The sequence below is a fragment of the Ixodes scapularis genome, unplaced genomic scaffold, assembly GCF_016920785.2.
Source record: "Ixodes scapularis isolate PalLabHiFi unplaced genomic scaffold, ASM1692078v2 PGA_scaffold1__304_contigs__length_218370807, whole genome shotgun sequence".
Taxonomy (NCBI): Eukaryota; Metazoa; Arthropoda; class Arachnida; order Ixodida; family Ixodidae; genus Ixodes; species Ixodes scapularis.
This window is the reverse complement of record NW_024609846.1, coordinates 213,975,207-213,999,767: the sequence shown is the minus strand read 5'-3', so window position 1 is coordinate 213,999,767 and position 24,561 is coordinate 213,975,207. Positions and strand designations below refer to the sequence as shown.

General features: G+C 47.2%; 1 pseudogene; it reads right to left on the bottom strand.

Annotated features, from left to right (window-relative positions):
• Nucleotides 1-685: 685 nt before the first annotated feature.
• LOC121835988 lies at nt 686-6,076 on the bottom strand (annotated as a pseudogene).
• Between the last annotated feature and the right edge of the window lie 18,485 nt (nt 6,077-24,561).

Here is a 24,561-nt window from a genome sequence, read left to right as displayed (position 1 = left end):
ATGGCAGCGTATAGAGCATGGGCTGCAGGCTTCAGACATTGTTAAAGTTCTATTCCCATTTTTCATTACGCACGAGCCATTATCCGAATGGTTTCAGAGGCTGATTGTCATGAACTCATGCACACCGCGAATCCGTGATGTCATGTGCAGACAGGCTGTCAACAGCGCTAATACATCCCGTGGAGCTTTCAATTTAAATCGGCTTGATGCAGCGAGTCACGTGGTACCAACTGACGTCATGGGGCCACGTGATCACGTGATACATGATTAATTGTAGTTTCAATAAAAAACTCCCAGCGAAAACTCACAATTTCTCATACACAACTCTGTACATGACGATTTTACCAATAGTACATGGAATTCCAACTGCAATTTATTATTCTCAAATATTTATTCGGGGATAATAAAAAAAAAATACAGGGAACCGTTATAAACCGGCTACCGTTATATTTCTCTCCGGTTCAGTTCCAAGACGTCGGCGAAGATTCCGCATTCGTTCACTTCCGGTTCGGATAAATGTAAATGCGGTTTTCTAATTTTCGGTTTGGTCTCTCTTCAACACCGGTTTAAACACCTCTTTCTTCTTCCACAGTGATTAGGAGAATCATTTGATGATTATTTAAACAATATTGATTGATTGATTGATTGACTGATTGAGTTGATTGATCTACAGGCGAAGCAAGTGCTAGCGAACGCCTGAGAAAGAGCCGTGAAGTAGCTGCCTCCGATGATCTTGGTGAGCTCTGAGCGCGTGTAATTAAAAACTTTGTCCCCGAACTTCTGGCGGAGAGAATCAAGATCAAAATCCCGGTCGTAACTCATCTCAAGCTTCATGTGATTTAGATGGAACGATACGAGTCGGGCGGTTCGGTCTCCGCTGGAGGCTAGCACAACTGAAGCCGTTGCAGATATAACCTTCACATCGACTGAGAGCCTCTTGCGTTTAGCAAAAATGTGTTCTCCCCGGTCAGACTGAAAAAAAAAAAAGGAAAAACGCGGTTAGCTTTGAAAGGAGAAACTAAGATTACACACGTTTGATCATGACCGAGGAGCCTAAAACGTGTTGAGAGCAAACTACGACCTCGCAAAGTCACCTCTTAGAAGTTGACGTCACGTGATTCCAGGTCGCAGGTTGCGGTCACGTGTGGTCAATTTTCTGACTACTTCTACCCGGAAAATGGATGTTACGTAAAACAGGCGACTTTGAGATCCACCAGCGCTCCTGCGACACATCTTAAGGGATTATTTTATACGGTTTTTATCGTTTAATTAATGTGCAACACCTTTAAGAGTGAGTTTTATCAGTCGCATTTCATAAAAAAACCGTGATAAACAAATTGCCAAGGAAGAACATCGCCATGTGAAGTTCCCCGCTAAATATAGAAGAAAAACTGGTGTCATGCGACCACGTTACATCAATTTCCCTGGTAAATTTGGTGAAAGCTTCAGTAGCCAGGAGTTGGAAAGCTGCGACGACAGCGACAGTCACGTTCGTTCGTGCTTTTTGCTGACACTTCTAGTATGGTGCCTGGAGCGCGTCTCCTACAGGAGTGTCTGGTGTTCGATCTCGCCCATTCATCAGGAGTGGCCCCTTAGTGACAACCAATAACTTCATAGAAGCCGGACTTCCAAGCAGTTGGATGTCGCGATCCTGGCGGTTGGTCGTAGAAATACTAACGAAAATCACGAGCGAACTTGATTGTCGCTGTCCTCACGTCGTCCCAACTTCCGGCTGCCGAACCTTCCGTCGACTGTCACGCTGGAGAGCGACCTTCAGCAGAACATTCGTCTGCTACATCCACCACCTGTGCTGGGACACAGCCAAGATGGTGACTGGTACTTCAATGACGTAACGAGGCGGAAATGGAGGGACGACATTTTTGGATGTGGTAAACACACCAGTGGGAGACGCGTTTCAGACGCCATACTTCTAACGCCAATTGTGGTATTCGAGAAGATGACACGACGGCTTCCATAACGCTATTTGTTGCCACCTGGAGACTACTATTTATGTTTGATCGGAATAGCACCAACAGCACACCAGTAGAAGTCCCACTCCTAGCAGAGAAATACACTTGTGGGGCGCTAACAAAATGTCGTTTAGCATCTTGCAAATATAAGCAGGCTCACCCGCAGGGTGTATGTGGCTTCGAGTCCACTCAAGTCGAGGGTGAAGGTTGTAATTGTGGCTCCCATCACCTGGGAAGGATGACTGCAGCTTCCACTACGTTCAGTGACGACGTCCAGTCTCTTCACAGCCCCCTCTGTCAGTCTTACTTCTATGTCGTTTTGCCAGGCGAACTCTTCTGATAGCTGCAAGTCCAAAAGGGTTAATTCCCAGTGTTTATATCACAAAAAAAAAGGGAGAGCAGTCTTGTGGGAATCCAAATTACAGTCAAAGCAATGGCTGCGACAAGTTATCAAGCCCTATGCATCCTTATGTATGACTGTGTGCTCTCGCACCATACGAGGCGATTTAAAGTGCTTCCATTTATACCTGATAGAGGATGGCGCCCGTGTGCCTGTGTGTTGTTCCGCCGTAGGGGGTTTCGACGAGAAAAAAGAACGTACCGAACCACACTGAAACACAACTGTGTGAACCAGGCTTTTTGGTTCGTGCTAGAAGCCAGAAAGTATTTGTCCTATCGAATCTCAACCCTCGTCATTGATTATGACATCCGAAAAAAACCCTGCCACGCTCGATTTTGCTGTACCTTTCTTGGCCGGTCTGCTGATGAATGCGGCTGTCTCTCTAGGCGCTTAAAATAGCCGCAAGAAGATTTTAAAGTAACCGAGCCGGCTCCATGGGAAGGACGCACGTCCGGTATTCCAGCCAATTACGGTCAGCGCTCGGGAGCCTTGCGTGTATTGTCCTTAATCACCGCTTACCACAGACTTCCGCAGAAATAACTTTACAAGACCCTTTTAAATATGTGCTAATGCGAATAATATCAGGTATATTTCGAGCCTCTTCACCCCCCTTCTGCGCGCCCAATGCTACTCGAATAATCAAAGCGAAGACTGACTCACGGGACACGGCCGCCAGAGTCTCTATTGAGGCTACTTTAATCGCTGGGCGAGTCAACCGCATTTACCACCAAATCGGCCCAGGTTCAGTGAAAGTCAGAGAGAAGCCCAGCTTTTATTTCCATTAAAATAAAGAATCTCTCGTTACCTGGAATGTGTGGAAGGGAATGCGTGCCTCCGGATAAAGCGAATGTGCATTCCTAATGAGAGGTGGTAGGGTCGAGCCAACGGCCCTGTCCACATAGTCGTTGAAGTCATGCACGGTCGCTCCATTGCCTAGAAAAACAAAGAAAATTAACCACCAGTCTCTCCGAGTGAACATAAGTTAAACGGTTTATGAAATAAACGACTAAACGAGGCATTCATTCAACTGTAGTCGTTGATAGTTTACGAAACGCAGTGTGGGCTGTGGAGCTGAGCATGACGTTCACCTTGCTCAGTCCTACAGGGCGGACGGGCTTGTTTTGGGCTTCAAGAGTTTGCTAATCTCGTGTCCTTCACCAATCCTCTTTTGTAGATGGCAGCTCTTGCGTCCCCACGTGTGTTGCAAGAAACTAGACACTCCAGATTTCTTAAAGTGTTCGCACTGTTGTTCATTAGCCTACGGCGTGTACGAAAACAAATTGTTTTTTTTTATCGGGAAAAAAGCGTATGGCTGAACGCTCATTTTAAATGCAAATGTAGCGCTCGAGGTACAGAAACGGATGCCAAGGTTTCAGAAGTAGCCGTTATCTCATTGAAAAATTACGGGATATTTCTTTAAAGCGTTAAGCGGGAAAATGGGGCCTCCTTGTGCACGTTTTCGGTAACAGGTGCCATTCAGCTCCCTGTATTGGAGAGTTCCGTTTGCCGCAACTTTCACATTGAAAGGTCCAGAAAATTACTTGCAGCTTTTGAATGAGATGTGGGTTAGCTTTGAAATATTGGCGTAATGGTTCGGACCGTTAGCATTTCATTTGGGCGGAGAATGAGTGTTCGAACATGCATAGTTGATTTTTGAGGTGAAAAAGACCCCGCATATTTTTCTTTGTTTTTAACAACCTGTAGTTATGTCACAGAACATGAAGCTTCGTAGAATTGACAGTTGGGCTCATGATAAAAAAGAAACCAAAGCATTCGGAACAAAATATTCAGATGTCACCGCCCTAATCAAGATGCGCATTAACGCACCCTAATCTCATCTCTTCGTCGTTTGTAACAGCGCTATTGTGCATGGGCACCGCCACAACCGACCTTCAGTTTTTGTTTCCTCTTTTTCCGTTTACTCCACTTCATCAATATCATAGCAGCCCGGATCATTGCCATTCTAGATTCTATTGTGTCCTCTCCACACTCTTAATCTGGTTCCACATAAGATCCACTTAGTAAGCGGAACATTTTTTCAAAAAGTGAAAGCCGTTTACAAATCGCAGCTCTTGAGGAGGAGGAGTGAAGGATACTGAGGGGAGGGTAGACCCCTCCTCCTTCTCCTCGTCCTCCCCTCATTCTTTAATATGCTCCGGGGGTCACGTGACCTCGGGGGGGGGGTGTCACGTGACTTCGGGGAGGGGGTCACGTGACCTCGGGGAGGTGTGACCTGGGGGTCACGTGACCTTGGGTGTCACGTGGGGGTCATCTCAAGGTCACGTGACCCCCAAGGTGACCCCCACGTGACCTCAGGGGGTCACGTGACCTTGGGGGTCACGTGACCTTGGGGAAGAGACCACGTGACCTTAGAGGGGTCACGTGACCCCTCCTCCTCCTCCTCCTTAGGAGGTCACGTGACCTGGGGGTCCCGTGGGGGTCACCTTGGGGTCATGTGACCTTGAGATGACCTTGGGAGTGGTCGCGTGACCTCAGGGGGTCATGTGACATTGGGGGTCACGTGACCTGGAGGGGTCACGTGACCTTAAGGGGTCACGTGACCTGGAGGGGTCACGTGACCTTGGGGAGGAGACCACGTGACCTCGGGGGTCACGTGACCTCAGATGGGACACGTGACCTCAGAGGGATCACGTGACCTGGGGTCACGTGACCTTGGGGGTCACGTGACCTTCAAAGGGTCACGTGGGGTCATCTTGGGGTCACGTGACCTTGAGATGACCTTGGGAGGGGTCACGTGACCCCTCCAGGTCACGTGACCCCTCCCAAGGAGTGAAGGGAGTCACGTGACCCCTCTGAGGTCACGTGACCCCCCGAGGTCACCTGACCCCTCCAGGTCACGTGACCCCCAAGGTCACGTGGGGGTCACCTTTGGGGTCACGTGGCCTTGAGGTCACCCCCAGGTCACGCCTCCCCGAGGTCACGTGACCCCCCTCCCCGAAGTCACGTGACACCCCCCCCCGGAGCATATTAAAGAATGAGGGGAGGAGGAGGAGAAGGGGGAGGGCTCTACCCTCCCCTCAGTACCCTTCACTCCTCCTCCTCAAGAGCTGCGCTCCAATTCGGCGTTACAGGGATTTGTAAACGGCTTTCACTTTTTTGGCACTCGCGGTACCCGGCGTTTTTAAGCCCTGATTGGTTAAGCCTAATGACTAGCCAGTGGTTCTCAAATAGGGGTCCGCGAGGCACTGCCTGATCAGTCAAGCCCGGCAATAAAAGTTATTTTTTCAGGTCGAGAAGAAATGTTTAATTTTTCGGGCGAGTTTTCTCGTGTGTATGTCAATAAGAGAGGTATACTTCACACTAGCGTTTGCTTATATCACTTTATTTAGTCATTTTTATATTTAAGCTGTACCTTTCACCTCCCCTTAGCACGAACGCGGTCCTCCATCTCCTTCGCCGATCCACAAGGGGTCCCCCAAACATCGATGGTTGAGAACCACTAGACTAGACGACTAGACGTTCTAACGCATTAGTATTTAAAAGTAAAATTGAAAGTCGTATTTTGGAAATCGGTTCTTGATACGAGTCAGAAGGTTTTCTTTAGAAAAACTGTGCAGTATTCTGCTCGACATTAGTTAGCTCAAACTGACTGCGATAAGCTACGTAAGCTAAGCGATAGCAATAAGCTACATCTTGACTTACCAAATGTGTTGGCTGCGAGAAGCAAGGTAAAACACCGCAACATTTTCTCAAGAACGTCCGAATGCCTAAAAATAATCAGGAAGGCGAATAAAAAACTATGAAAGAACAAAATAGATGCAGCCTGGAAAGCAACAAGTTATATGTGCATTCCCTCACTACAAAAAGTAGAGCACACATAAGAACACTGTTCACGTAGAGCCCATTGTACAAAATTCTTAAACTCTTCGGTGAGCAGATGATATCAAAAAGTGGGAAAGGCCTAACGACTAAAAACTTTACTTGGTTGCCAATACGAAATCCAAAGGATAACACGATGGCAATGGAGAAGCATGGTTTTCTGACCGTACGTCATACACTGTTGATCGCGGACACTGGCTCCAAGTACTTCGATATATTTTCTGCTTCTTTCTGCGTTCTTGCTTTCGACGTTTCAACCTTTCGCCATGAGACAAATACCGAGATGTCTCCCTCATTAACGAATGGTTCTCATGTTCCTATAATTCAGTTAGAATAGGCTTAGGTTATCAGCTTATATTATTTTTTATATAAAACACCCGTTGTCTGTGAGTAATTAAAGAGGTTATAGTGACGAGCTTGGGAAACGCACGGTGGGGCTTATTATGTAAAGATTATTGTTTCATATTCGTCCTCCGGCGCTCTGATTGGCTAATGCTGTAAGCTGATTGGCTGTGGAGCGGTGATAGAGGGCTCGACCCCACCACACCCTCAGTTCCTTAAAACGACAATAGGTCTATCGGAAATGTTCGTCGGGAATCGACAGGCCGTTTAAAGAAAATATTAGCCGGCCGCGCCTATAAATATACTAAGCTTCCCCTCACACATTCAACCTGAAAAAAAAGAACATCTTGCGCGCTTGCGTTCTTGCAAAGCAATTCTAAGAGATAATCGTTGCAAATTACGCAGATAGCTCGGCATATGATGAGATATAAAATATGTTTAGGACTAAAAAAAACTAAAAAACTAAAAAAGAAAAGAAACATATTTCCAGCGTCATCATTCCCTGAACTCTTCCCGTATGTTGCACCGACAGGCTCTCTCGAGTGCACCCAAGAAAAGTGGGGGCACCCTTCTTCCTTCTCCTTACATTGTATTCGCCGAGAATTTGAGGGAGAGAAGGAGACGAGAGTGCACCGAGCTCTGCTTCGAACGATTAGTGGGTAAACTAAGGTAGAACTAAGCCTACTTGCCTTTGTCTCCAATGCACTCGTCGAAAGCGATCGAATGCGACGGCCAAACGCCGGACGTCGGCCTTTAGCGTTCTAAGAGGTTCGACGAGTGCAGTGGAGACGAAGGCTGCTAGCCTTAGGCCTACCCACTTACCATACGAACCAGAGCTCGGCATTCTGATTTCCCCCGCGCACTCTCGTCTCCTCCTTTCCCTCAGTTTCTTCATAGAGTTGACTCTAAAAAATGCCCGTGCGTCTAATTTCCCGCCCAACACTTGGAGAGCCAATCAGCGCAGCTCAGCGAATGACAATGCGGAAACATTTGTTTGGACCAAAAAACGCACTCTGCGTTGTGACATTAAGCAATGCAAAACGTCACGCTTGCATTGCTTAATGTCACAACTCAGTCTGTATTTTTTGGTCTAAACATATGTTTCGCCATCGTCATTTGCTAAACTGTCCCCGTAAGTTGCAGTGATTGGCTCTCCGAGTGTTGTGCGGAAAAGTAGACGCAAGGGCTTTTTTTAGAGTGTAATGGAGTAAATGTAAAGAGTGGCCACATAGGCCCCAGTGGCTAACTTGACTGTCAGCGCACCGAGCGGCTGTTGGGAGGTTGGTCTCGGCCAACGAGGTGGAGGGGCTTAGAGTGATAAACCGGAAGTTCGGAAGTGGCACCCCCCCGGTTGCCGCCATGTTTTACGCAAATGTGACCACTCGTCACGTGACCTTCCAAGAGCCGTGACGTCGCCGGTAACATGGCAGAGCCCAGAGCTGGCGGATACCAGTTTTTTATTGTTTTTTCGGTGCGCGGCAGCCGTGATGTGCAGCTGCTTTCCGACGATTTTGGGCTTTTTCGTGCTCGCTGACGCAGGTATAATGTGAAAATATGAAGGAATGAGACTTTATACTGTATTTGCGCAAGGTCGCTCTGGATCATCTGGATATTAACACCTGTGAGACAGCATCAGCCGTATCGCCGTACCGGTGCTCGCATTCGGGATCTGTTCGAGGATCGATAGAACTTTGAGTGGTTTTAGCATAAAATTTTCGCATTTTCTTAGCTTTGTTTGAACGTTGGAGTGTCTGAGAATCGACGCGAAAGGTATACGTCGCGTTAGGGCCTAGGAGAAGTTGTTTCAGGCCTGCGACACCGAATAAAGCTTCTGCAATCTTTAACCCTTTCTGCTAATCGACGATTCTACATTGGATAGCTTTTCTTCCTTTTTTGGTGAGTGCGAAGTGCACACTTATTTTCAGCTACGAGGATGACGTTTTATTGAGTGTGGGGATGAATAAATCGTTGCAGGCACCTGCTTTAAAGCTATACGACTTGCAATAAGAATAACTGTTTTGGTGTATGCATAGATTAACTGCACCTTTTTCTCTTTCGTAGGTTTTATTGCAGCAATACTTTTTTTCATCAAGAGTGCATTGTATTAGTCGGTCAATTATTTACTTGTTCTAATTAGCTGGATAAGATAATTTATATTTGTGTTCATCTCTTGCCTGAAGAGCAGCCTTGTTGAAAAATGTTGACCATTCTTTTCGGTCTCTTCAGTAGACTTTTTTTGAAACGTGTGGGTTGCCTATACTTCGTACCATTGTAACCTGGAAAAGGGCTGCCGCCACAGCCCTGTCGAGCCAATCAGAGAGACAGAGTGAAGGTGTCTGACAAATCTGTGCAGACGAGCACTCTGATATGTTGTCATGTGCCTCTCTCCAATGTGCATATTGGCTCACCGAGACTGTAGCCTTTGCTGCTTGCCAAATTGTGATGAAACAAATTACAGTAGCTAGTACTCTAATTACCCCAGGCTTTCATACTTTGGTCATTTGTTCGACAGGAATGTTATGTCCACCATCACTGTGAGCTCGGCTCAGCGCTTATTGGACTCTAATGCTGCAATAGCATTCGACGTGAACTGGGGCCCATTTGTGTGCTTTTCGCCGAAAAAAAAAATAATAACAGTTGTGTTGCTTGATGGGGTTCTGCAAAGGGTCTATTGTGTCATACGTATAGGAAGTGTCCTGCTATACAACAATGCATCAACAGGTACTGTTAAAGTATATGCTCAGAGGTGTGTTTGTTTTTGCAATTAAGAAGTTACAGCAGTGTGCTTTAATGTTATTATCATGTGTGTAGTTTCAAGTATCCCCTCTGCAATGCCTACGAAGGCCCCTGGAGGGTATAAAATAAGAAATAACATTTTCACATCACTGGATGTGAAAATGGAATGGAAAGTGGAATGAGTGCAGCCGAATGCAACAAGTCTGCCAGTCTGGTACGTCCCATTAATTAATATCGAAGGGTCAGAGATGCGAGTGTCCTCAAAAGGACCTGCGCGTGTGGTGAACACAATTCTTGGTGTATAAACTCTCAAGGCATAAAGGTAAGCGGAAACAGGTTTATCTGGTTAGTGTATCAAATATGTTTATTTCGACTGGATTACATAATTATTGATTCTTAGTTAATGGTTCCAAAACGAGTTCTTTCTGCGACAGTCTTCTGTCAGGCGTTCAGTCCTAATACCTGTGAACGTTGTTGTGGGATGACGCTCCTGGCACGTCGGTGTTCAGTTTGGTCGAGTAGCAACTTTGAACGGCTGATGCCGTCTTGTAATCATACGTCATGTGCGCCCAGTGACATCTGATGCACTGAAGCTGCAAGGCTGGCTTCTAATCCGCAAAATTTTCCTGGTGATTTTCTGCATCAATGCAGCAAGCTCGGGCATGTATTGGTTATGTGGCTGTGCCTTTTGCTGTACCGTTGACTTGATAGCTGGCAACAATTTTTGTTTGCTATCCAAGCCATTTCACTTCCATTTCGTAATGAAGATTTATTCTGCATCCCACGACCGCTGCAACTTGTGCAAGCCTTGTGTGGCAAAGTGAAGTCTCGTGATGTTTGCAGTCCACTTTTGAGAGGAACCAATTATTCTATTTCTTAAGGTCACTGACCGGCATCCTCCATCAAAGTTCGAAATTGTGTGCTTCATGGCGTGGACACAGATAATTAGTGCCAGCAAATTATTAGGTATTGTCCTTGGACTAAAACCGACACCAGATCAACTCTCCTTGCATTGCCGCTCACCTGCTTTGTCGTGCTTACCTCCCGTCCAGATGAAGTAGATCACAGGCTTCGGGGTAATGTCGGCACCAGGGGCAAAGACCACCGAAGATAATCCTCAATCTTCCCCGACGCTCGTCGAGACGTGGTCAAGGGTCGTTCGGCACGAACCCTTGCAGGCCAATTCGTTGGTACGGGCACTTCCAGTAGACATGGTCGGCCTCATGTAGCAGAGTGCTTTTTGGTCGGCCGTTCGCCGTACCTCTCGTTTTCCTCGGTGTACTTTGTTCAGCGCGGACCTACACTGGTTCTTTCCGATGTCGGGAATACTTCGGCGTTGGGATGTCTCGTTGAATTGGCATTGAACAGTAACAGGTAGCCGGTGGTGGTCGTCGTGACTTTGTGGCATAAGTCGCCCTCGGTTCGTCAGATGCCGCTTCGCTCGAAGAAGTCTCCAGTTGAACTGCCTGTCGAACGTCTTCTGAAACAATCTCGGCGATCAAAATAAAAGCCAGGCAACTGATGGCAGGAACTAGCTTCCTTATCTCCTCCTGGACACCGTTGTGGATGATGTCACGGATGCCTGGGGGGCTGGCGTCGAAGTTGCAGCTGGAAGAGTCGAGTGTCGAGACGCTAAGGAGTTGTTGATAGTGACAGGATCGGGCCTGCAGTGTACATTCAATGTTGGAAGCATCATTGATATGAACCTTTCGACTGTTGGCGTAGGGTTGCGGACAGGGCTGCCGAAGGTGTTGTCCCTCACATGAGGGGCATGGGATTCTTAGCCTCTTGTCGTTTGTAGCATCAGGGTTGGCATTGGTGCTCGATCAGAAGCAAAACAACCTCGACGAAGGTGGTGACGCTCTCATCGCGGCCGTGTCCTGGACAGAATCAGGAATTCGGCTCTCTTTTGTCAATATTGGCTTATGAACGTGCACTTCAGCTCAATCTTGCAAACTTCCCATGACGTTAAGGAGGATTCGTGGTTCTCAAACCAGTGCCTCGCAGCTTCTTCCACAAGAAGTATAGGTTCTGCTGGAGCTGGTTGTCCATCTACCCACTGTGGTGGGCAACAGGGTCATATTGTTCAATCCAGCCCTCGACGTCTTGAGCACCTTGCGTGAAAGGGCATCAGAGTGCGAGGTGCGACGGGCACAGCAAACAATGGTGGGAGCGGACGTGGTTTGCTGCTACAGGTTTGTTATTGTTGGCTTCGTCAGCTTCGGTTTTTCTGGCGAAGGACCTAATTCCGGTGGTTCTTGCTGGTAGCAGCGACTCGCTTGAATTCCAAGGCCTTCGTGGTGTATTTCCGAGTTTCGTCCTTGCGGTACTCGCTCGTCTTGCGGTTTTTTTGCCAGGCTCGGAATAGGACTTGGTTCAAGACTCGCCGGCGGCTTAAGCCTCGGGATAATGTGCCACCCGTCTCTTGTTATCGGGCAACTCGGCTGAGGAGCCGCCAGGGTCCACACAGAGTGAAAGGCTATGGGTAAAGTGCGCAGCACCTCCACCAGAACATACAATGACAGGTGAGCATGGCCTGGAACTTTCCAGAATAGAAAATATTGATAGAAAATAGTCCTGGAGCAAGCATCTGTGACAATATAACAAACCAGACAGAAAAGAGTCTATCCTGACCACTAAAGAAGGTGCATTGCTTTAGTGGCATTCTTTCCGAATAAATCCTCTCCTTCGGGGTCTGGCGAGTGCCGTCGACGAACTGAACTGAAATCGATGTGGGACCACTTTTCTGGTAATGAGCCGCTGCAGACCGCCGTCGCAAAGCGGCGTGAACGGGTGGACTGGGTAGGTAACACGCGCGATGAAATGTCCATACAGCTTGCAATTCGCGTAACGAAACTTTGAAACTTTGGTGCCGACGAAACGTGCGACAGGCCAGTGGAATCAATACCAACTGCAACACCTGTGCTCCGTGAAAGTGCAAATCTACGCCATAACAATTTAGTAGGCAGCACAGCGTCACCTAAAGCACGGCACAGGAACTACCAGCTTGAAGGCAGCTTTTCGGAGCGCCGCACACTTGTGCTTTGTGAAAGTGCACGTCTACGCCGGAACAATTTGGGAAGCAGCACAGTATCATTTAGCACGGCACGGGAACTACAAGCGGCAAGGCAGCTCTCCGGTGCACCGCACAACCAAAGTGAGCCTTCGGTCATTTGAACGCAGCGACACCACGATTGCACACTGCCAAGCACGACTCACGCAATTTCCGTCGCTAAACTGTGTATCCAAATACATTGCACAGGCTTTACTGCAGATCTCGAAGGTTCCGATGGTCAAGGAGAGCACAAAAACGTCGCCTTAAAATTTATCCTAGCGGTGTCCAAATCAATCCGAGGTCCGAGCAACGTTTGGCCGATTGTCTCCTTCGTGGCAATATCCCCGTCGGTCACTAGCGAAGTGCACACCGTTCCTCCGTATTTTTACGTTATACCTACGTCGGACACCACGCTGAACTCTGAAGTCGCTTTCGACCGGCCTCATACAACCTCATATGACGGCTTCCGCCTCTAAAATCAACTCGCCGAGACGAACGACAACGAACAAAGCATCCGACAAGCTCCGGCCAACGTTGGCTCCGGCCAATGCTCGGGCCCAGCTGGGGCCAGCCAGCCGCTGCATGGGCGCTGCCATCTTTCCTGTGACGTCACGTCTTTGGTTTGATCATGTGACGAGTGGTCAAATTTGCATACAATGGCAGCCGCCTTATGGGGGTCACTTTCGAGTGCAAACCGGAACCCCGGTTTACCGCTCTAAGCCCCTCTACCTCGTTGGTCTCGGCTTCCTGCTTAGGCGTTTCCGTTCACTGCACGGCTAGAGACTTAGATTGCTCCTATCTGAATGGGCGGATAACTAATCTCATCGATTGCGATCGAATCAGGTGGTAACTTGCGCGACCTTCTCTGCCATAACTAAACATAATTCATGATTTAGTTAGAATCGATCGCCTAAAGGCACGAGTAAAATACATATTCCAGGGCAGATTAAGCACAAAATGCCATAAAATTGATACCGCTGCACAAAACAAAAAAAAAAGAGGGGGGGGGGGGGGGACAATTGAACAAGAAAATTTAGTAGTGCACAAGTATTAATGTCGAGCACAAAGACAACCATACCAAAAATAACTGTTCTGCAGGCGCCGTATAAATGTGTTCTCAATTTCGCTCTCATCCAACCAAATCCTACCAAGTACCCATCGTATTCTCGCCGCTCTTTTGAGTGCTTCGTGCCTACGGTCTGCTTCGTCTACTCGCTGTCGTGGCTGGCTTTCGATACCATCGACGCACCAAAAGACGTTTCGAAGCCAACTCACAACCTCATCACGGCGGAGGGAAACCAACAGCTTCTAGAAGCAGTGCTTCTACCGCTTTCTCAATGCGCCGGGTCATTCTTAGCTTCGTGCGTACGACGTCTGACACACTCGCTTTCCAAAGCCGCGCTATGACGACTCGCTCTAGACGACGCTCCCGGAGCGGTGTCGAGAGCGTCCGCTCCACGCCCACTTCCCACTGGTCAGGCAAGTGTTGGGCTCCAAATGTCGCCTGTTCGACACCGGTTCAGTGGACGCCGCCATAAGATTACGGGGCAAACAACCGCGCTGCCATGGCAATACCATGGAAATGCAGGGGTTTGCCCCATATTTTCATGGCGGGGTTCGTTAACTGAGTTTGGTAATCCTGAAGTAAATTTGCCGTGAGTTCAATAAAAGATGAGGAACGTTGCAAAAAAAGAAAAAAAAAACATTGAAAAGGGATTGTTTCAATAGCCGAGGGAATAAGGAGACATTTTGCGGCCAGGCCTGCTTCCGTTACACTTGGCTCCATGTATGAAGAATACGGACGCCACCTCCTGCCCATTAAAACCCCCTTGCTTGAAAAACTCTACGTGCCTGCGCTTTACCCGTCTCAACTTCGCCTTAAAGAAAGAACGTCGGGAAATTTATACAATGACCCCTACAGCACGCTGCATCCACCTCCTGCCATCTTGGCTGCCGTTATGGCGCGGCTGCCAAATCGTAAATCTCGCTGAAGTCGCAGTCGTAGTCGTAATATTTTTGAAAACGTTCGAAGCAACTGATAGCTTTAGAAATATGTAAATTAAAGGGGTAAGATATCTCAATACAGCAAACATAACGAATGCGTAAATAATTAGGCACCACTGCGCCAAAGCTGTTGTTATTCCTAACATCTTAACCGCGATAGGGCTTTAGTTACCACTCTTTACGTTTACTATTTTACTCTATCGTTTATTGGCGCATGAAATAAAATGAGACTACTAAAAGCGTTCTATACTCAAAGCGCACGGATGCCGATTTCTGGAAAGGACCGGTTGTCAAAACGAAGACCTGGTTCCCTCTGACCTTTCAGCGAAGACTTCGGCCGGTTTTATATTGTCCCGAGTTCCTTGTCGAGCGTAATCTGATCCTAGGAGGTTGCACGACAGTCGCAACTTATCAATGAAGAGGCGTTTCGAGTTCCGCTTCTCTTTTGGTATCAAGGGGCTCCACGCAATCCAAGAGCACTAAGAATTCGAAGCCATACATGCATGGTACATTTCTCATTCAAACAGGCTCGTGAGAGACTCCGCTCTCAAAGAAATTGGAACTCGTCTCAATCCTTCTTATGAACTCAGAGATTACAACGGTGTCGTGTGTTTGCAGCGCATCCGAAACGACCCGAAGCTTCAAATAATAATCGGGGTTGTGTGGGTATTTATGCAGCGTGCAATCGCTCAGCCATTTCCAGATTCCTACGAGTCACTCGCTGTAGATGAGCAATTTACCCAGTGACGTACAACCGCTGTTAGCTTGGCGTCTTTAACGTGCACCACGCAGTAGTGATACTCGACCGCACGCCGGTACGATGCTCATCCAGATCGAAACGGGCAGGGGTGGGGATTGAGCCCAGGATCCCTGGGTTCTGCAGCGCGAGCTTTCGTGACACGTGATTCGAGCTATTTATTTTACAATACGGCAGTTCAGTTCTCTAGCCCAAGAAGGAGGGGCACAAAATACAACATATGGGTGCACATGAAAAAATGACAAAAACAATAATACAAAAGAAGACAAGACCTCTGCTGCGGAATGAATTATCCAATTAAGTACCATTATAATGCCGGAATGAATTCGGCTTACTGAATAATGGTTTCTGGTAGTAAATTCCAGACCGAAATAGTGCGAGGAAAAAAACGGTGGTTAAAGGCATTTGTTTTTGCGAAGATGGGCTGTGATGCGTGATCCCTAGTGTGTCGTGTTTTTTTAACTTAACTGATTGAGATATGGAAGTGCATTTAGGCTTACTTTGGATGTCAGGATGTTGTAAAGAAATAAAATACGACTCATTTTCCGACGTGTATCGAGAGGTGGTATTTGGTTATCCCTCATAAGTTCAGTGAGTGAGTCCAATCTATTGTATTTACTAAAGATAAACATAACTGCCTTTCTTTCTACAAGTTCAAGCTCGCGGATATCTTTTTTATTATGGGGATCCCAAATGACTGATGCATATTCGAGTTTTCACCTGATGAGCGTATTGTATGAGAGGAGCCCTACAATACTGGGTGCGTGTTTGAGCATTCACCTTAGAAAACACTGTTTAGCGAAAGTTTTAGAGCAAATATTTGAAATGTGTGCAGTTTAAATTAAACGATCAGTAATGGTAACACCTAAATATTTATCGCTTGTAACCTCAGGAATAGCAATGTTGTTAGGGTGATACTTCAATGAACTTATATGTTTTTTTCGTATAATGTTTAGAAGCACAGTTCTTTCAATATTTAAACCCATATCCCAGGCTTCACACCATTGCTTTCTTTCGATAATAGATTCTCGAAGTGCAAGATGGTCATCAGCAGTGTTCATGTCTTTAAAAACAATACAATCATCCGCAAACAATCTTTTGGAAACAGACCGAGAAAACGCTTCGGTTAGATCATCTATATAAATAAGAAATAGCAATGGTCCCAACACACTTCCTTGGGGCACGTCGGAAATGACAGATAGAACATTTGAAACATGGCCGTTAACATCAACGAATGGGGATCTATTTCTTAAGTGGGCACTTTTCCAAAGAATAATATAAGAGGGAAGTCCTATACGTTCGAGCTTATAAAGCAGTTTTGCATGTGGCACCTTATCAAAGGCCTTACAGAAGTCTAAAAAAAGAACATCCAATTGCCCTGAATCATCGAGCATCGCGAGAAATTCATAAACAGACTTAACGAGTTGCGTGACGGCGGATATACCGTTCCTGAATCCATGCTGCTCAGGCGATAATATACCCTTTTCAAATAAGAAGCTTTTAATATAACCAGCCACGACGTGTTCCAATACCTTGCAGGAACTACAAGTAATTGATATTGGCCTATAATTAGACACCAATAACTTATCTCCTTTCTTGTGAATCGGTACAACTCGAGCTCTAATTCAGTCATCTGGGACTTCTCCGGTAAGTGAGGAAACCGGAAAAATATTAGTAAAAATATTTAGCTAATCGCAGTGCTTAACGTTCTAAAAAGGCATTGGGTACACCGTCTGGACCACAACTCTTCTTGACTTTCAGTTTACACAACATTGACAAGACACCTTCGACTGAAATTACAGGAACCTCGAGAGAATTTACAGGAGGGGCTGGTGCCCCGTTGTCATCTTTTGGAATAAATACACTTTGGAAATATTGGTTAAATATTTTCGCTATTTCCTTACCCTCTGTCACAAAGTTCCCATCCACTTTAATTTTTGTTAACACTTCCTTATTTGATCCCAGATCACACCACAATTTCTGTGGGTCGCTTTTAATGAACTCAGGAAGCGTGATAATGTGTTTTTGTGTGATAATGTGTTTTTGTTAAATTTTCTTTAGCCACGAGTGGTTGTTTAAGTTCCTCGAAGTACTTTGATGCAGTGTTATGTTGCGTCCTACGCCGCTTTAATTTGCGCTTAATCTGAATAACTTCTCGGCTTGTCCAGGGGTTTTGGCGTTTATTACGTACTTTCCTCTAAGGGCCAAAGTTTTCGATGGAAAACTTAATAGTTTCCTTAAAATGTTTCCACAAGCCCGAAACGCTTTGCTCGGTAATCGATTATGTTGGCATCATTAGCTCGTTCTTAGTCTTTAATATTCACAGCAGAACGATTCCGCATACTTCCCACGTGTCTAGCAGTCCAAAAAAAAGACAACAAACGATTATCTGAGATAGCAGGTTTCACACTGAGCACACCAGTGAGAAACATTTGACTAACAAAAAAGAGATCCAAAAGAGCATTTTCACGAGTGTGCTCATCAACATTTTGATCAAGGTTAAAAGCAAGCATAATGTCTAAGATTCTATCACTGCAATTGGACATTCCACAGACCAGTTGATTCCAATCTATAGCGGACAAATTAAAGTCGCCCGTTACAATAACATTATGCGCATGCTGGGCAACAAGATGATCGTATAAGTTATCAAGAAACAAGTCGGCCGTATATGGATGCCTATAAAGAGTACAAAGTAAAACAGTGAAACCTCACAATGATATGTTCAAAAACTAACGTTGATGGTCGTCAATCTGATCAAGTAAGGTTACATCGATATGTGACTTTGCGATAACTGCTACACCTCCACCGCGCGAACCACGATCACGCCTAAACAGTTGATAACCCGGTACAATTATTTCAACTAAGTGGGCAACCACTCAAGCCTATCAGTTTTCTTTACAATTCTCCTGGAATTCCATGAAAGCACACGTAACTGAAGCGACGGGGACTGTAACTGTTAGGTGGCAGACGGTGTGCTACTCTCCGCCTGTACTGGAATGCGTGCGTTAGAAGCGTCGTCACACACGTAGTACGTATCGTTAATGCGAAGTTTATCGTTTACCAAAGAAACCTTCATACCGTGATCTTTATGGGTTTTAGCGGTCCACCAAAGTTTTTTTTTCGTTTTTGGAGTATTTCTGGAGAATAGTCGTTTTGAATAAAGGTTCCTGTTCCCTTGAGTTTCCCACTATTCCGTAGAACTGCTTCTTTTTCATGATAGTGTCGAAAATAAAGTATGACCGGCCGATCTTTAGCAGGCCTCCCCAGCCTATGAATTCTTGCGACGGAAGATCAACTTATACCCAGTCTATCCAGGAACACTTCTTTGATCACATTATGACGCAGCCCCGACTCCGTTTCCTCAGGAGAGTCTTTAATTCCAAAATTAACCAAATTAGCTCTCCTGCCACGGTCCTCCAGCGAGACTAACTTTCGGTTCTGCAATCTCATGGCCTCCTGCATCCTCATGGCGCATTACTTTAAGTTATCCACGGTCTCAGTTTTCTCGAACATTTCTTTAACATTGCTCTCAAACTGATTTATCCGCACACCAATATTGCTCACAGTTGACTCTGTCACTTCCAGCCTTTTCTTAACTCCGGCCAAATCATTTCGTATGACCTTTTGACCTTCGAAAAGGGATTCGAACATTTCTTCAACTGTTGAGCCCGGGTTTTCTTCCACGTCCCCGCACAGTAATAATGCGCACATATGGAACCAATAGAATGCAATGACTAGCAAAGTACGTGGGCAGGGCACCAACAAGGCATGTATCATCACTTCTACACGAGCATGCATAACTAACCTGTAACAGTTCGAGAGGACACATGATGAGTGCTTTGTTGCCTGCGCTTTCGCCGTGCCCACTAAAGATTGTTGTGCAAGGCGATGGTCTTATAGGGGTCCAGGCTGATGACGTCCCACCTCCTGTGATCCCGTGGTAGCCCAGGAAGGATTCGATGAAAATGGCTGTTCTCAGCATGACTGCAGGAGCTCGATGACGTTACGTGATTTGCAGGGTCAGCAAACTGTGGTCGCGAAGCCAATACACCGGTAAACAATAGCAGCAGGTTCCGTAATAGCTCGAGAGGACACATAAGCGCTCTGTTCCCTGCGCTTTCGCCGTGCCCACTGAAGATGGTCGTGTGAGGCAATGGTCTTATAGGGGTCCAGGCTGATGACGTCCCAAATCTGGTGATCACGTCGTAGTCCAGGAAAGATTCTGTAGTGACCAAGCAGAGACAGCAGCTCCAACAACAAGAAGGTTTATTTGAAGCGATAGCGCGGCTTAAATAGTTCAGCGCCGATGCTTATCGACGCTTAAGAGAAGGAAAGAGAAGGAAAGGCGCCCGCTCGCCAGCCCGTCCTGCACGTCACCGCACGACGTCACTTGGCACGATATCACACCGCCGGCTTGTCGCTGGTCCTGCGCGTCACCGCACGGCGTCACTTGGCACGATATCACATTCCTCCCCCCTAGTCATCTATGCCGTATCGGTGCACCGGGCGACGCTGGCGGGAAGAACGCCTCAATACGGGAGTCTCGACCGCAGGTGACCTCGCCCCCAGACTTGACGGGCCCGGAAGGGAAACCCCGGCCTCCAGAGGGCCAGGCTCCGAACCGGGCGTTCCCGGAAGGGCAAACGAAGCTGTTGTCCCGCCGGTTGGAGTTGTTGGTTCCCAGGCCCTTCGCACGTGGTTCCGGTGGCGTCGATGGATACTCCCGTCGGATGTCTGGACCTCGTACATGACGTGACCCCGATGCCGTAGCACACGAGCAGCCAACCACTTCGGACCTTGGCGAAAATTCCTTGCGTAGACAGAGTCACCGCACTGAAAGCTTTGTTCTGGAGGCTGCCGTTTGCACTCCACGTCCATCGCATCGGGGTGAAGTTTTGGCAGGCCCGAGCGCAGGCTCCTGCCCAGCATAAGCTCAGCTGGGGTCTTGCCGGATTTCGAGTGCGGCGTGGAATGTTGCTTGAACAAGAAGCGAGACACCTTGCACGCTAGAGAGCCTTGCCTCTGCTTTCTCAGTGCACACTTTAGCTCCCGAACCATGCGTTCTGCTCTCCCATTACTCGCAGTTGTTTCAGGAAAGCCTCGAGTTCCTGGGTCATCGCATCGATAAGTGTGGCATCTACCCTTCCGAGGTGAAAGTCGAGGCCATGCATAAAGCCTAACTAACAACTAACAAGAAGGAACTCCAGTCCTTCTTGGGTATGGTGAATTTTTACAACATTTTTTTTGCGGGGCAGATCCGAAATAGCCGAGAAGCTGCACCGTTTACTTGATGACAATGCTACCTGGAAATGGGACGAAGAGCACCAACGGGCGTTTGAAGGCTTAAAAAAGTTGTTAACATCGCAGTCCTTGCTTGTTCATTTTAACGAAAGTGCTCCGTTGATACTCTCCTGTGATGCGTCTCCGGTGGGTGTGGGTGCTGTACTCGCTCACTGTGACGAGACGGCAAAGGAGCAACCCATTGCCTATGCGTCAAGGACGTTAACAAAGGCTGAGCGCAATTATGCTCAAATAGACCGAGAAGCATTAGCCGTGGTGTTTGGAGTGCGTCACTTTCATCAGTGCCTAGCCGGGCGAAAATTTGTTATTCTTACGGACCACAAACCGCTGCTAGGAATATTTCGGCGAGAGAAACAAATACCGGATGTTCTGTCACCACGCATGCTACGATGGAGCCTAATGCTGTCGGCCTACGAATACCAGCTTGACTACCGCAAAACTCAGGACCATGCGAACGCTGATTGCTTGAGCAGGCTTCCGGTTCCAGCATTTCGGTTGGAAGCAGAAACGCCGGGCGACGTATTGCTTTTCGAAGCCGCTGAGTACCCGCCAGTCACCGCCGCAGAAGTTGCTGGCTGCACGTCGCAAGACAGTCGGCTATCGGAAGTAAGGAAATGGATCATCGACGGCTGGCCAAAAGAAGGGGTACCGAAAGACTACGGTGCGTACGAGATAAGGCAGAACGAACTGTCCGTGCATCGTGACTGTGTGGTTTGGGGAAACCGCGTGGTAATCCCTGAGGTGCTGCAAAAACGTGTCCTCATCTTGATACATACTAATCACCCGGGAGTGACGGCAATGAAAGCTATCGCGAGGTCCTACGTTTGGTGGCCGAAGATGGATGCGCAGATCGAAGAATTTGTGCGGCACTGCAAGGCGTGCCAGGAAAACCGGCAAAGTGAGCCGAAAGCGCCTACGCATTTCTGGACGAAACCGGAGCGAGCATGGAGCCGAGTGCATATCGATTTTGCGGGTCCTGTCGATGGTGCGGTTTTCCTAGTCGCAGTTGATGCTTTCTCAAACTGGGCGGAGGTGGAAATAATGACGTCAATGCACTCATCTGCAGTGATCGAGCGGCTGCGTAAGATGTTTGCAACATACGGACTGCCAGATTTGATTGTTTCAGATAATGGCACGGCGTTTACCAGCCGGGACATGCAGTCCTTTTTGAAGTTGAACGGCATTGAGTACATGTATAGTGCTCCCTACCACCCTGCGAGTAATGGGAGAGCAGAACGCGTGGTTCGGGAGCTAAAGTGTGCACTGAGAAAGCAGAGGCAAGGCTCTCTAGCGTGCAAAGTGTCTCGCTTCTTGTTCAAGCAACATTCCACGTTCGGCGGTCGTAGGAGCTTGACGAGCGTCGATATCAGGGAGTAGGCTTCCTGCCCGCAGCAACTCAGCAGCACCGCCCTCTTGTCCACGGCCTCCAACACCTTGTTGACGGCACAGTACAGTTCGATGCGCTCGACGTATTCTTACCATGTCGAATTTCCATGAACGTCAAACTCCGAAATGCGGCCACCCAACGCCATCACGCCTGTTTCCAGCGGCCCGCACGGGCCAGACCGTGGCTCGTCGCCAATGTAGTGACCAAGCAGAAACAGCAGCTCCAACAACAAGAAGGTTTATTTGAAGCGATAGCGCGGCTTAAATAGTTCAGCGCCGATGCTTATCGACGCTTAAGAGAAGGAAAGAGAAGGAAAGGCGCACGCTCGCCTGCCCGTCCTGCACGTCACCGCACGACGTCACTTGGCACGATATCACACCGCCGGCTTGTCGCTGGTCCTGCGCGTCACCGCACGGCGTCACTTGGCACGATATCACAGATTCGATGAAATGGCTGTTGTCAGCATGACTGCAGCAGCTCGATGACGTTAGGTGATATGCAGGGACAGCAAACTGTGTTCGCGAAGCCAATGCACCGGCAAATGATAGCAGCAGGGTCTGTAGCAGTTCGAGAGGACACATGATGAGGGCTCTCTTCCCTGCGCTTTCGCCGTGCCCAATAAGCTGGTGTGCGCTAGCCCACTCGGCCACCGATCCCCCACCCGAAGCTCCCCGCGATCAAGCATAGCAAACCATAATGCACGCATAATATACACTCGACACATTCTGTGCTCGCCGGGTTTTCGGTTCGTCAAATCGGTATTGGGAATGATACCTTTGGAATACGTATTCGATTCAAAATTTGATATCTTGGCCATTAGTTGATACTATTCAATTTCTATTTGAATCAATTAGAAATTGTATTGTTGACACGCGTCTATCAGGTAGGCCAATAGCAAAAGGGTCATAGAGTCTGGGGGGGCTATAGAGTCATAGAGGTCAATCGGGTAAAAAGTAGGTTGGGTACACATTTACACTACACTCTAAAAAAAGCCCGTGAGTCTGCTTTCCCGCACAACACTGGGAGAGCCAATCACCGCAACTTACGGAGGCAGCTCAGCGAATGACGATGCTGAAACATATGTTTAAACCAAAAAGCGCAGTCTGAGTTGTGACATTAGGCAATGCAAGCGTGACTTTTGCATTGCTTAATGTCACAACTCGGACTGCGTTTTTTAGTCTAAACATATGTTTCGGCATTGTCATTCGCTGAGCTGCCTCCATAAGTTCCGGTGATTGGCTCTCCAAGTGTTGTGCGTGAAGGTGGACGCGCACACTTTTTTTAGAGTGTAGTAACCTACGTACTTCTCACCCCACCTCGCGCCTGTTTTTTTCACTATGAGAAAACGCTGATAAACCCTAAGATTTGCACAACGTTTGTCAGTATAGTCACAAGTGCACCGAATTAACGAGTCAAAAAGCTAGGTATTATTATCGACGTCAAATATGGAAAGCAGCTACTGCTTTGTAAAACGAAACATTCAGCGTAACAAAAGAGATGCCTCGTTTCTTTGAATTCAGAGGAACGACCATTTTGAAGGGTTGTTCTTTGTTCCAAAGACCTCCATTGATTGAAATTGCCTTCCCGCAAGCATACTCAGAATTACTACACCAGACTATTAAAATTTAAATAACTAATTATATAAAGGATGTTTAGCAAAAAATGTATTTTTTTTTGTCTTGCAATTGTATTTAGTTTTATATGTACAGGGTCAGTCAAAGGGAACAATGGATATGTGAAGGGACCGTAAGATCACCTTATAAACGTATTGAGCAAATTTTTTTTTGAGAGGTGGCCGTAGAGTGTCCATTAGGGGTATGCCAATTTCACGGAACAAACCCTCTAAGTAAAAAGTTCGGAACAAAAAAAGTGACCTCTGTTCGCTAAAAAAGGCGTTTGATTGGAGCAACAGCCGAAAGATGGCAGCACATGAGGTCGCTGGTGGTACACTTGAGCAGGGCGTCAGTTTCAGATGATAACGCGGCATATGAGCGTCCAGGAAAGGTTCACGAAAGGGACCCCCCCCCCCCCCCTTCCCCCCTTTTTTTCCGTTTTCCTCTTGTCCCTTGAGATTCCGGGGATATTGACAGCGATATGTTTCGGTGGCGTGCTCCTAGGCCGCGGTCATACTGGTAACACATAATTCAAAAGACTGCCTTCTTATATTCATTCATCTCATTATCTTTCGTACAGGGTCCGAAAGAAGCGCCAGTGCTAGCGGCTAACAAGCCTGACAAGGCACTGGTCTCTTACAGTTCGCACAGGCGCACACATAGACACTACAAAGAAATTCTCGGAAGACTTAAAACGCTATGTATATATATATATATATATATATAGAAAAGTAAACGTACCTTGAAGCTTTTCGCGGAGTTTTATTACATATAGGTCGTATATATATATATATATATATATATATATATATATATATATAAAACTGCGAAGAACTGCGACACCCTGATATATATATATATATATATCAGGGTGTCGAACCGGAACCGAACCGAACCGAAAACCGGAACCGAACCGGCATTGTTTCCGGAACTGAACCCGAACCCGAACCGTTATATTGTTACCGCGATGAACCCGAACCGGAACTGAACCGGAAAAAAAATAACGGTTCCCGCCTCGTGTCAGAACGGTTCGGCCAGGCGCTGTTGACAATGAATGTGCTATCAATGCCATTTGTTTTTTTAAGTGCCGTCAACTGACACACACCTCGCTTACATATTTTTCTTCTCCACTCAGTCTTAGGAATATTAACGCTGC